The following is a 13,489-nucleotide window of genomic DNA, read 5'->3' on the forward strand; positions in this document are numbered from 1 at the left end:
ACTGAGAAAATCCTTGTGCTTATTACGCCAACGATTGGTTATATGTTTTTCTCCATGTGGTTCTGCCTAAGTAGACATGAAGATTGAAAACAATTAAGGTCTGAAAAAAGAGTATGTCGAAAGAACGACATCTGAACAGTTAATTCTAGTACAATATATACGGGCTTTCATTGTGCATGAAATCATCACCTCTATGTATAAATTCTCCAGAGATCGAAAGCATCGCAGCAAGCCAATAATTATGTCCAGATCAAAACTATACATTCTGATATATATGATCTTGACAGAATCCAGCAGCATTGATAGGCTATCAATGGATGAACTCTTCATTGAGCATATATAACATAATATTAGTACCCAAAGTGTACTCCAAGATGATATAAAGCTTATGCGCACAAATGAAAAATGCAGCATATGATTACAAATGTGTAGATGATAATATACGGTACCTGAAAAAGTGAGGTGCCAAACACCCACTCCTTGTAATTATTAAACGGGTCACGAATTACACCCAAGGTCTCCAGTTTGGGCGCAGAGACAACAGTTATTTCTGAAGGTGTATAACAATTATGAAGGAGCAACCTTTCAATTGAAGGGGCATCTTTGATGATGAGCTGCTGTCATTTAGAACAAATTCCAATGCTTTTATGGTGAGGCGACTTTATTTGGAGACAACTGATACCGATTTCTATTCCCAAAATAATCAGCAAGCGCTCCAGGGTAGGGCAACTGGAGTGGATGATGCTATGCAGTGAGGCCTCCGACAGATAAACCACCACAAGCGAAAGTTTTTTTAGCAGTGGGAGTCGAAGCATTTGTACCAGATCATCTGGTAGATGGCACCGGGCGAAGGTGGCGGTGTGGAGAGAGGAGGAAAACCGCGAGATGGACAACAGTGGTGTGGGCACAAATTCTTGGTATGTTCATGGTATGAAACTTTCGTGGTAATGGTAGAACTCAAACTGCTGGAGTTTTCCGAATTCAGGGGAGTTTAGCCAAGCGTCCACCTTGCCGGGTATGGACAGCAGGTAGCTTGCCGGGATGCAGAGGCATTGAACGAGGCCCTGCTGGTGAGAAGAGACGATGGCTCTGAGGAGATCAAACTCAGGAAGGACAGATATCTGACGACAGTCGAGATTGAGGGGCGCGGTGTGCCATAGAGGGCGCCACCGAGTTGCGAGGACTTGTGTGCGGCAGCAATCCTTGGTGGGGAGAAGCGAGATGATCTCCTCAAGGATGACGCCCGGGAGATCGCTGATGCGGTCCACCGGAGATTCTACCGGTTCCTCGGATCCGGGTAGGGGGGGGGGGCTTGCCGCTTCTCCCCGCGCTACCGGGTGCGGGATCTACAACCGGCGTCGCTGCTGGCGGGAGCCTCATCTTCTTGGCGCTGGGGCCAGCCGACTCCATTTTCCTTGTGGGCATCGCACCGAGCTCACAGGTTTGAGCATAGTAGCTAGAGACGAGCCTAGTGGCAGTGCGAGTGGGGAAGAAGGAGGGCTGGGGATTTCTGCAGGAGTGGAAGAAGAGGAGTAGTGTATGAGTGAGGAAGAAGGTGAGCGGGGTTTTCTAGACGAGTGAGGAAGATTGGGGAGCGGGGGGAATTGGGTGGGGAGACGGAAGCGGGAGAGCGAGCTGTTCGTGTTTATAAGGCCCGCTGCACTAACTACTCGCTTTTTCCCAAGAACCGCTCTATTCTTTTGCGTTGCTGCATTGGAGCTGGCGCATGGGCTTGGCTGACTGGCCATGCATGTAGGATGCATGTGCCTGCCGGCCACTGCATGCGCCTGGTTTGTTACTAGGCCTATTTAATAGGGTGGTTATGGATTAAATTAAGGAGATTTATTTTCTCTGTGTGCATCCACCAAATTAGAGGATGCGGTACTGGATGCAGACACTCACATTAAACTAACATTCAGAAGAACAAAAGTTCAGCATGTCTATGCATCTCAATGATTCACCATACTATAACCAATATACAAAGCTGTGAGAAGGTGTGGAAATAAAGAAAATTGGTCGATGCTTATCTGAGCAAAGAGCCTCCCTGCGCACGCATTAATTTCCTGGGCATGCTTGTTTCTTTTCAATGTTGCGAGCACTTTGAGCATCTTGGCAACTCCACAGCTAGCTAGCTGCCTCATCTTGCAATTGATGTTGACACATTTGCAGCAAACACATGAGGCAATAGAGATGACTCAACATGGGTCCATATTGTGCAGTTCCCCTGATATCATATTCATTGTTCTGAATCTGAAAAGATAGGAAAACAGTAGCTATACTTAAACGGTGTTGCAAAACAGTAGCACATATCAATAGCTCGGCATGACAAAACACGATCATCTAGACGAAGGGGATACTGACCTGCCTGAGGAAGATTACATATAATTTCATAAGTCCTTGGTTGATTTCCACCTTCGGCTGCACTGCTTGTTTGCTCCTCCACACATGACAGGATCGTTCTGCACTGCATTCAGCAAGTCAACGTACGAATAAGCTAATTTCATCCTGCGGTGGTCATTGTACCTAGTTACGAATGTAGGAATACCTGGAGCACCATGAGGTTAGCTGACAGCAGGTAGATGCAGCCATATAAAATTTGTGCGGTGCTACCAAAATTGAGGTTTGTATCCCTTCCCGTTATGAGAATTATTCTTGAAGTTGGTAGAATGTGACGGCTTGTTCTTTGCATCAAACTTGCCTTTCCCCTGAGATTTGTTCTTGTTGTTTTGGGGCTGGTTGGGCTGGAAGTTCTTCTCGTGTACCATGTGGGCACTAGAAACTCCCTCAGCGACCCGAGCATGTGTGTCTTTTGCTCTCGCCTTCTCCGCAAAATCAAGAGTGCTAATGAGATCCAAAACAGAAAACTCATGTCTCTTGTTTTTCAGAGAAGTAGCAAAATCGTTCCACGAAGGTGGAAGCTTGGCAATGATGGTCCCAGCAACAAAGTTGTCCGGCAACACACACTTAAAGTACTCAAGTTCCTTAGAGAGTGACTGTATCTCATGAGTTTGCTGAACAACATAGCGCTCATCAGTCATCTTGTAGTCACAGAATTGCTCCATGACGTACAACTTGTTGCCAGCGCCCGAGGGCCCAAACGTGGCCTCGAGCGCAGCCCACATGTCTTTGCCGCTGTCAAACGACATATATGAATCCACAATGGAATCGTCAAGAACACTCAACAGGGCGGCTTTGAAGAGGGTATCCATGTTCTGAAAAGCTTCCTGCTGTGTAGGATTAAGATCGCCCTCAGGCTTACCCTTAGTGGCGTCATAGCAGTACATGATCTGAAACCAATATACTGCTCTTGTGCGCCACCTTTTATATTGCACCCCCTTAAAAATAGGCGGCTTCAAAAGCACAGCAAAACCACTCGGAGTAAATTGCCTGTAATCAGGTTTTTAGATTGGATTGTTGAATATATGAGCAATTTAGTATGAGATTTAATCCGAATCAGCAGTAAATAGATCATGACGACAATTGCAAACATCAAAGTAATGATGCGGACTAAACCATGAGGACAGAATCACATACTGTACAGCAGGAGCAGGACCGATGTGGTTGATGTTGTCACTCATGTCATTAATGAAGAGGTTACCGAGGTCGGGGACGAAGGCTGTCATTGAGGAAGTCATCGCTGGCAGCAGTCACAGGAGTGTGCTCCCCAAAAACCTGATCGCCCCTCTCCCGTATGGGATCACGAAAGGCGGGGTTCGGAGGACTGCTGTCCCTTCTCGCGGTGCACGCCGGAAGGAGAGCTGGAGAAGAATTGTGTGGCGGCGCTAAGATCTGGAATGGTGCAAAACCATATGATACAGCGGCAGCTAGGGTAGAGCATGTCAGGTCGGTCGTGCGAGTATAATAGTAGGCCTTTGGCCCCCAAACCCCACGTCCAAGTCAATAATAGCTCAAAAAAAGTCAATAATAGCCCCACCAAGGTTTGTCTAAAAATACAGAGTAATTAAGGCGTCCGTTAGTCGCTTTAGTATAAATACAATATCATTAATTATGGCCCCACCTTTTGTCTCACAAAGTATGTTAGAGTACAACCGGCTACACGTTTACAATCCGCTTCTCTTCTCTCTCCTCTTCTCTCTCCTTCAACTAAGCACAAATTTTATATTTAAATCCTTATAGCCTGCTTATGTCATCTAAGTGTAGTACTTGCTCTAAAGTTACTATCCACTGTGTAGTCTAAAATGCCGGGCGTGCAGCGGGTGGTGCCCTCGGTCGGCGCGCCCCTTAAACGGCGGAAGCAGTGAGAGGTCGCGTCGCCCTGACTTGCCATCAATGTGGAGCGGCGGGCTCAGCTGGCGCCGGGCGGGAAGCACGCGCAGGAGGGGGGAGCGGTTTTTGTTGGGCCAAGAAGGTTAGAAGCCAACTTGGGATCGGTCCGGATGGGGAAATATCATGTGCTCCCATACTCTGCATATGACACTAGTCTATGTTACTACTCCCTCCTTTCCGGTTTATAGAGATGTTTAGAGTAACATAGTAATATGTTACAGTACAAGTTACTCCCCACTATGACTAGCCTTGGCCTCTCCCAGTGCTCCACCATGTATAGCTCCTAAGCCTGCCATGTAGGCATAAATATGATGTGGCACCAATAAACTAAGCACCTATGCATTGAAGACTTGAGTTACTAAGCCATTTAATGCACTTAGCACCTCATCTAAAGATCATTAATAGTATAGCCAGTGCCATGTCATCTACAGCCCATCTTATAGTCAACATGTACAATAGTAGATCAAAAGAGTGTACTGCTACTTTTTTATTCTGTGGCCCACCTTTCATTCTCACAAAGTGCCTAGGAGCACGTGCTAAGAGCCCGCTTACCTTCTCTCTCCTCTTCTCTTTCCTCCAACTAAGCAGAAATATACTAGTTTATTCCTTATAGCCCGCTGACTCAGCTCTATTGTACTTGCTCTAAGCACATCTAAGCACTTAGACTAGCCACAATGGGAGTAACTTCGGTAGTAACATCGAGTCCAACTCAGCAAATTTGCTTATGTGGCAGTGAGTTAATGAGGAGAGATGTAGTACTAGTAACTTAGCTAGTTACTGTAACATCACATGTCCCAATGCAATACTCCCTCCTTTCCAGTTTATAGGGCTCAATTCAAAAATCTCACCAATCAAGGTAGATGGTGAGTGGTGGAATACTTTTTGTAGTTTTGCAAAAGCACCTAATTATTGCTCTTATTTTCCTCAAAAAATTATGTTTATCAATGCATTAATTGCAATGCATGCACGCATAAAGTAAATGCATTGGTCAATTTTCTCTTAATACTTGCATGCAATGATTTAATGCACCTTGGAATCTGAACATGTGATGGAAAACAACCAAATTCAGCCTTATAAAATGGAAAAACTAAAATTTTGAGATAAGCCCTATAAACCGGAAAGGAGGGAGTATGAGTCTATAACCTAATAAATGAAGCTTTGCATGTTACCGCACTTATGTTACTACCCACTATTGAGGTAGTAACATAGTCTAGGGATATGTGTATGTTACTAGTGTATGTTACTCTCCATTGTGGCTAGTCTTACTAGCACCCCCTTGACCGTGGACCTTGACGGTGTACATCACCTTGTGTCTCATAATTTTCCTCGTCATCATATGAGTCCTAGAAGATCTCACCCACATCATCATTAGCACGCAGCCGCCTTGATAGACAACGTGCGCAGAAGGAGTAGAGGCGACTGGGGACGCACCACCACCACATCGTGGGCACTCCGTATGTGCTCGTGTGCGTGCATTGTGCGTGTTTTTCCATCGGTGCTAGCTCTAAGGCCGAGGCTGCGGTCGTCTTCGTCTCCGACTAGTAGTTGAGCAACGACGGCAAAGAGGTGCTGCAAGAGATGCGTATGCGTCGTTGCATGCGAGCTTCGCTGTAGCACGACGAACCGGACGTCGCCGCGGATGGCGCACGACTCCATGCAGCCGAGTGTGTGCGCATGCATGTGTTATTCACGTGCATTCTGTGGCCGAGCTTGTGTACGTGCATTGTGTGCTCCATGCTGTGCGCGTATGTGCATGAGTTGGATTGGATGGAGTTAGTGCGTTGGCTTGTGTACATGTGTAGCTGCATGCGTCCTGTACATGCGTGGCTTGTTGCGTGGTTATCAATAATTCAATATAAACTACTCCCTCCGTTCCTAAATATAAGTCTTTCTAGCCATTTCAAATAGACTACAACATACGGATGTATGTAGACATATTTTAGAGTGTAGATTCACTCATTTTGTTTCGTATGTAGTCCCTTATTGAAATATCTAAAAAGACTTATATTTGGGAACGGAGGGAGTATAAAACATCTTCAACTTAGCATCCTGATGTACTGTTTCTAGTGGTTAGCGAAAAGTGCATGTTCTTTTATTTGTTTATAGGTGGGCAGGCAACAAAAAACAGGGGAAATCGCGCAAGGTTCCTTGCATACGCTCCACCGCAAGGTTCCTTGCTCCTCCTTGGTCGTCGGGAATCTATGATCTTCAACTCTTTTCTTTTACGTGAGCTTTGTTCATCCTTTTCCCAACACGTGAGACATCTAGCATCAAGGTGCATGTGTCATGCAAGAAAATGGAGATAATCAGATAAGCAGTGCGTAAGTGAGTCGTGCAGGGGGGAAAGGGGGGGAACCTTTTTCGTAAGTGAGTCGTGCACTTCAATGGCACCTACGCAATATTGTTTCTCCTCGATGGCACGTGAATAGTGCACGTACTCAATGAAGGAGCACGGGATGGTAGCAATGACATGGTCAGCCCTTTTTTGGAGAGAGTATGTACTACTAGTAAATAACTTTGATGTGTCCCATCAACTCTCAGAACGACGAGAAGCTTGATTACGCCTTCTTCCTCGCCAACGCGTGCGCAGTGGCTCGCAGCACGAGGAGAAACTTTTGCTTACAGGCGGTGGACGTGCAACAGTTTATTTGGTGTCTGATTGCTAGAAGCACTACTATAGAACCATCGACTTCCGGAAGAGGCGAAGAGCCAAGTGCAAAGTCACCTAGTACTAACCTTAGGCTAGGCGTAGTGGGAGTAACATAAGTAGGGGTACCACCTTTTTTTATTCTAGAAACAACCACACGTGAATATCAAGGTGCTGGTTACGTAGAACAAATTTCCTGTAGTCCGTGCTCAGCCCTCCTCTATCTCTCTTCTCAGCCAGCCAGCGGACGCGTGGAGCCCATCATCTGTTTGCTCACATGCGGCCCACATGTCAGTGAAAACGCAAGAGGACCCACTGAACCTGCACATCTTTCACCTCAATTTGCTGGTGATGAAAAACAAATCCAATAAAGATCTTCGGTGGCTGCTTTAGAGTTACTCAAGACTCAAGAGTGGTAAGATTCTATTTACAGTTTAACCCAAGATGCACATCTCGAGGCTTCAACTACCACTCTATTTTCTTTCATGACACGACCTGGATGCTGGATGTCCCACGTGTCAGCAAAAGGAGGAAGAACCCGACCAAATCTTCGGTTGTGCTCTCGGATTAGACTAGTTGTGCTAACTTAAAAAATTTATTGTGTACTCCCTCCGTTCCAAAATACTTGACTTCCATTTGTCCAAAAATGGATGTACCTATATACTAAAACATGTCTAGATACATATATATTTTGAAAAATAGAAGGCATGTATTGTGCAACGGAGGGAGTAGAATGGATGCAAGTTTTTGTATTGGGAAGAAGAGTACATGCATATATTGATAGAGCGTTGGAGTTGGCCTTACAAGTGGGACCGCAATTGAGGAAACCGACTATCGGCAAACCCCCACCTCGCTTGCCGCGCGATGGCTGAGTTAGGGAAACGATGAGGTTGAAGAGATTGCTCTAGCACGGACTCCAAGAAATATGGTGTCAGATGAAAGTCGTGCTGGTGGCGTGTGCCGTACTCCTGGATGTGAATGCTTGTTCTGGCCCATGCCACCCTACTACTCCTACTACTTACTATATAGTACTAGTATCGAGGATTCGAGGTGTTGGTTACGTACAATATGGCTACAGTAAAAACACCCGCACGACGCGTGAAGCATGTGAAGCTAGTACAAATAGTGTACTACTATTGTTGATTGGCCTCATCCGATAACCTGTTGCAATGCACGTACAATTATGTATTCGGAAAATATTTTTATGCCTCGTCGCACCACTCACTCACAGAAGCAACTCGAAAGCCATTCATAAATTTAGTAAGTTTATCAGAGGCATATCATTTTATTACATACAACAGGTCATCAACCCACATCGACAACGAGGATACATTATAAATACTAAAGTTTTTACCACACAACAAATAACAAGCAATGAAATGAACTTCAACTCAACCATTCCTCGGCGTTGGAAATGCTTGCTTTGAACCACAAGTGATTCTCTGGGACGGGCCATCTATTGTCGATCTCGAGACCAATGCAGGATTGATCATCCAGGCTGAAGCGGCCTACTATATCAGTACTAGGGTAGGGAACCACCCTAATGTCTGAGGTATAGACACAGTTGCTTCTCATAAATGGTACTAGTAACGTTGTGTCAACAGCAGTTGGATCGCCTTTCACCATCATCGGATAGTTTTGTCCAAGGAAGAGCGAGTTTTCTCCAAGACTATCAATTCTGTACCAGGGAGAAGGAGTTGGCGCTAGCACACTAGTATCCATCCCGAATACCATGCAACGGGTGTTGGAATAGGTCCGGAGAGTGCGACCATGGGAGACTACACCTGCTTCCTTAGTAGTAACATCATTAGTGGGCTGTATACACACAAGAAGAGGTGATCCATCAGAATTAGTTGCCAGGCGCCACAAAGTATATGGGCGCTGCTCGTCCTCATGCTTGTGATCATCACCATCGTCATCTCCCCCTTGGTTATAAAAAATTTCAAGTATGGGTGGTGGAATGTTCACAGGACCTTGGAAACACAAGAAGAAGGTTAATTAGTAAAGGGAAACTTGCTAACTCGCATGCATGTGGATGAAACAATTATAATTATGGTGGAATACAAACGTACTGAAAGCATAAGGATTCCATGCAAAAACAGTGCCACGAGTGGTGGCAGCAAACACAAGGCCCTCGTATTGAATTGCATCATAGTACTCATCCGTGTACAGAAACTGATTTTTGAGCAATATCCATCGAGTCAAACGACCAAGGACGGCAACAAGCTTGTCGAAGATAGCAACAACTTCATAGTTGTTGTAATTCCAAGAGCGGTTGGAAACTCGACAAATTGCTATCTTCCGTAGAAGATAGTCACCATGATCGTATTTGAACGTGTGTACAATACCAGTGTGCTCAACCTCTGGGCAATCTGCTGAGATTTTTCGAAGTGGAACCCGGTCACGAGTGTACACATTCACAAGTTCCCACTCGCAGTTGGACCCAATGTAAACAACCCAATCTCCATTTGCGCCTGCCCAAGCCTTGCCCTCAAGCGATGGCATCTTAACATCATACCTATCATTATCAAGCGGCATCAACTTGCACAAGGCGAGGCCTTCGTCGTGCCGGCGCCAGTCATCAGGGTCATGGCGAAGAAGATAGGGGAGATCAAACCGCTCCTTGACTCTTGGGTTCCCTGTAATGATGTTATTAGTTGAGTCGAGAATGGGCTTGAACGAACCTGCCATGCTAGCCGAGGTGATGATGTCGCACCGATCAATGAGTTCCTCCACCACGTCATCTTTCAAATTGGGGCAAGAATAACGGGGTCGTTTCTGGCCTGTTCCCTCCATGGAGAAGACGATCGAACAATGGCAGAAGAAAGGGTGAAGGGCTAAAGGAAAATGGAGGAGGGAGAGGAAGAGCGTGCGACATCAGTTCCAAATTGAGAGGGAAAGGCGAAGAGTCGATGGACGGTTGCCAGTTTGCCACGGTTCACGAAGAGGCGCCCCGGCCTACACGTCCGTTTGGAAATACTCCTACTACTCACCGTCGTCTCACTGATATGTTGGAACGGGACCACATGTCAACGAAACATGGTGTGTAATTTCTCGTGCGAAATGCGATCTGGCCGCGTTGGCCTGAGGTGCCGCATTAGTTTTTTTTTGAAAGTTTGCCGCATTAGTTATCAACCTTTATTTTTTTAACATGCAATCTGAATGGATAGCTCCTATGGTCATCACACGTGAGCGGATATAGTGATGGTTGATTCGCCTGAGCAACTCATTACTGTGGGAATATGGGAGTACCAGCGGATTCAAGGAACATAGAAATGATGGTTGCTTCGTCCGAGCAACTTACTGTGGCGAAGGTGGGGCTCTGTGATTTGACTGCTCACTAGTCATTACTACTGCGGCGCAACGACCGGGGTGAATCTTTCCCTGAAGTTATGTTGTGCACTCAATATAGCTGCATGGTAGGTGGAGCCGGATGAAGGATGTCCAACATGTCGGTGAAACGAAGTTGAATTGTTTCTGGCATTGCTATCAATCCTTCAGGATTTGTTTATATGTACGCATAATTTTGATGAAATTGTACTGTGATGCTATGAAGGTTTCAACTTTGGTTCCTGCAGGAAAAAAAGGTTTCAACTTAGGATTCATGTTTCTTGCCTCGAGATTATCTCATTACAACATTCCATCAAATACAAATGAAACTACCATGGCTAATGCATCTCAATGGTTCGCAGATCAGCGCCAATATTCACATCACAACTGAAGACAAAGTTGTGAGAAGGTGTACAAATAAAGAAAAAATATAATTGATCGACGCTGTTCGTAGGCATGGCTCCATTTTCTTGGCACAATGTTCATTGCTTGGCAGCTAGTTTCACCCAGCTCTGTAGCCAAAAAAGAGGTGTATGAAGGACACCACAATCCGATCATTTTGTGAAGCTCCACTAAAATCAAGCATACCATACCTGTTTGCAAAGATATCCAGTCAGTGTGATTACAATAATAGTGGAACTAGATGATGAAACATAACACGCTTAAATAGAAGCCGATCACCTCTACGATCTCTCTTTAGGACTAACTTCTTGTTGGAGAAGATTAGGCACGGAGTTGGATGAGGAGGATAGCAAAACCAATCTCCCTTTCCGCAGTCCCACAGAAATGTAAAACGTTGCCTGTGTGACATTTTGGCGGAACTGCACAAAACACTCTTCAGAAAAGTGATTTGTGCAGTTCACCAAAAGGTCGCAATAGCAACGAGGTGAAAATGGATAGCCCTGTTTGCAAAAGGAGGTCGAAAGGAAACAATTGCTGCCCAATAACACGAGTTGAAGACACATACGCTGACAAAAAAGAAGCATGTTCCATGTAAAAAGGGAAAGATAGCACATGGTGATTTATCAAAAATGGTTTGAGGACGAGATTGCAAGATGGAAAGTACGCTGGCCGAGATACGATTTAAGCAAACAACTAAAGAAGATCCACATGCAGCAACATGGGAAGATGGGCAGTGGAGCAAGGCCGGAGGAAGTTGTACCTGAGGGTCGTCGAGATGTTACTAGGAGGGCGCCGGTGGCCGTGATCTGCCCATACTACGGCAGCGAGCAAGTGGCGAAGGCCCTACCGCGCCGGAGCTTGGTCAGAGAGAACGACGGCTACCGCAGATCGGGACGAGCTGCCTCAACACCGTCGAACGGAGAGATGGTGCACATCCGCCCTTTCCGCCGGTGGACGGGATGCGGCCGGGTCACTGACCAACGCTAAGAGAGAGAGTCCACGGCGGCCTTGTGTGAGATGGTGTGACGAGAGACAAACCCATTTTTCCATTTTCCCCACGGCAATCGTTTTATATTCTAGGCGTGGTACCCGACCCTCCTTCAAGTAAACAACCGCTACACGCGTCAAATTATCACGTGGGTTGCCTTTTCGTACAGAAATGAACTCCACCGTGTACCCGCGCGGGAGTGGCCGGGAACGAGACGTGAGTACGTGCGTCCTGCGTGCACTTCTTCTTTAGGTGCAGGTACGTACGTGGGTGGGCGTGAGAGAGATGGTTTGTGCGAAATAGAGGCAATGTGTTGATGATATCTCAATCAGAAAACCGTAACATATGCAATGTGTGTGAAACAGAGTCATGGACGTGAGATATCGATAGAATTGAAAACAGGGATGAAGTGTGTGGCTGCGTGATCGATAAAGAGTGCCATCGAATTTGTGTTTGCCCACGTCAAAGATACAGGGCGGCTGGCCTACTGGAATTTGAGAGGGCAGAGGTGCAGTTCTTCTCCGTGGCATGGATACCTACCTACAACGTTCGACTATCGGTGTGTGTGGGGGGGGTAGAGACCGGTCGACTAGTATATGTGTGGGGAAGGAGAGAAACCTAGCTATGTATTGAGGGAGATTGATCGACATCCATGGATATGTGTAGCAGAGGAATAAGGTTGGGAAAAAGACAAAGGTAGAGCGTCGGAGGGTTGGTGGTGGAGTGGCGTCTCACAAATGGTGGGAGAGGCCTGCTAGACAAACGGAGGGTATGAGTGCAATATCAATAAGAGAGCGCGGGGGATGTCTGTCTGTCTATGCGTGCGTGTGAGAGACAGGTCGGGAGGTATTCAAGGATGATGAGGGGAGAAGATATGGTTGTGGTAAGCATGCATAACTACATAGGAAGATCAACCGTCGTGTGTCCGAGAAAAGGAGATACATAACTAACGAGGTAAGTGTATCGGTGCTTGGTGAAAACGAATTATAGTCGACCTGGCTATATGTAGGGAGATCAGTTCATATACACGCATGCATGTCTTAGAAGCAAATAAGGTCCGGAGAGGCAGACAGGGGGAGAGGGTGTGGCTAGGAGGTGGTGCGAGAGGCCTACCATGTCGAGGAGGGAGGAGTGTGCGAGCATGTGATAAATGAAAAGAGGGGCGGGAGTGTGCACCTGCGTGGAATCGTATTGGACATATGGGGGCATGGACGGTGAGAAGAGAAGAGGGGAAGTATATATGTGTTTGTTGTAGGCACACTTGGCTAGAGAGGTATATCGACCGGTGTGTGCCAGAAAGAAGGAGCCGGGGGCCTACACGCACCGTTGGTGGACGACCTAAAGAGAAATAATGAACATGCGCGATGGAGGGGACGCTAAGGGTGTGTGAGGGGGGCGGGCGTGTGCATGCACGATAGAAAGTTAGCGCTAGCTAGCTACAAATAGAAGAGGATCGTGAAGGTGTAAAAGATGAACAAAGATCATAATTCATTATAAAAAAGTGGATACGGATACTTGAAGAAGATATCATAATGTAGAACATTGATTATAATTTGGGCTAATGTGTGGCTTTTGCAGCTCAGGTCTAAATACTTGTCATAATGTAGGGGGCGGGGCACTATACTTTGTGTGATAAACACGGTGTACGTATGGAACATGGTTTAGATTATGAATACTAGTTAACCAGTTGCGCCAAATGGCGCAGAGACCCGCTAAAGCCATATTGTCGATGAAAATAGTTTCATTTTGCAAGGACATATGGCGCAGGGATCAGCTGAATGCACGTGGGCGTTGAAAAGGAAATCCATGTGGTAACAAATTTAACCTGAGGGTCC

This window comes from Triticum dicoccoides, chromosome 1B (assembly GCF_002162155.2).
Source record: "Triticum dicoccoides isolate Atlit2015 ecotype Zavitan chromosome 1B, WEW_v2.0, whole genome shotgun sequence".
In the NCBI taxonomy this organism is placed as follows: domain Eukaryota; kingdom Viridiplantae; phylum Streptophyta; class Magnoliopsida; order Poales; family Poaceae; genus Triticum; species Triticum dicoccoides.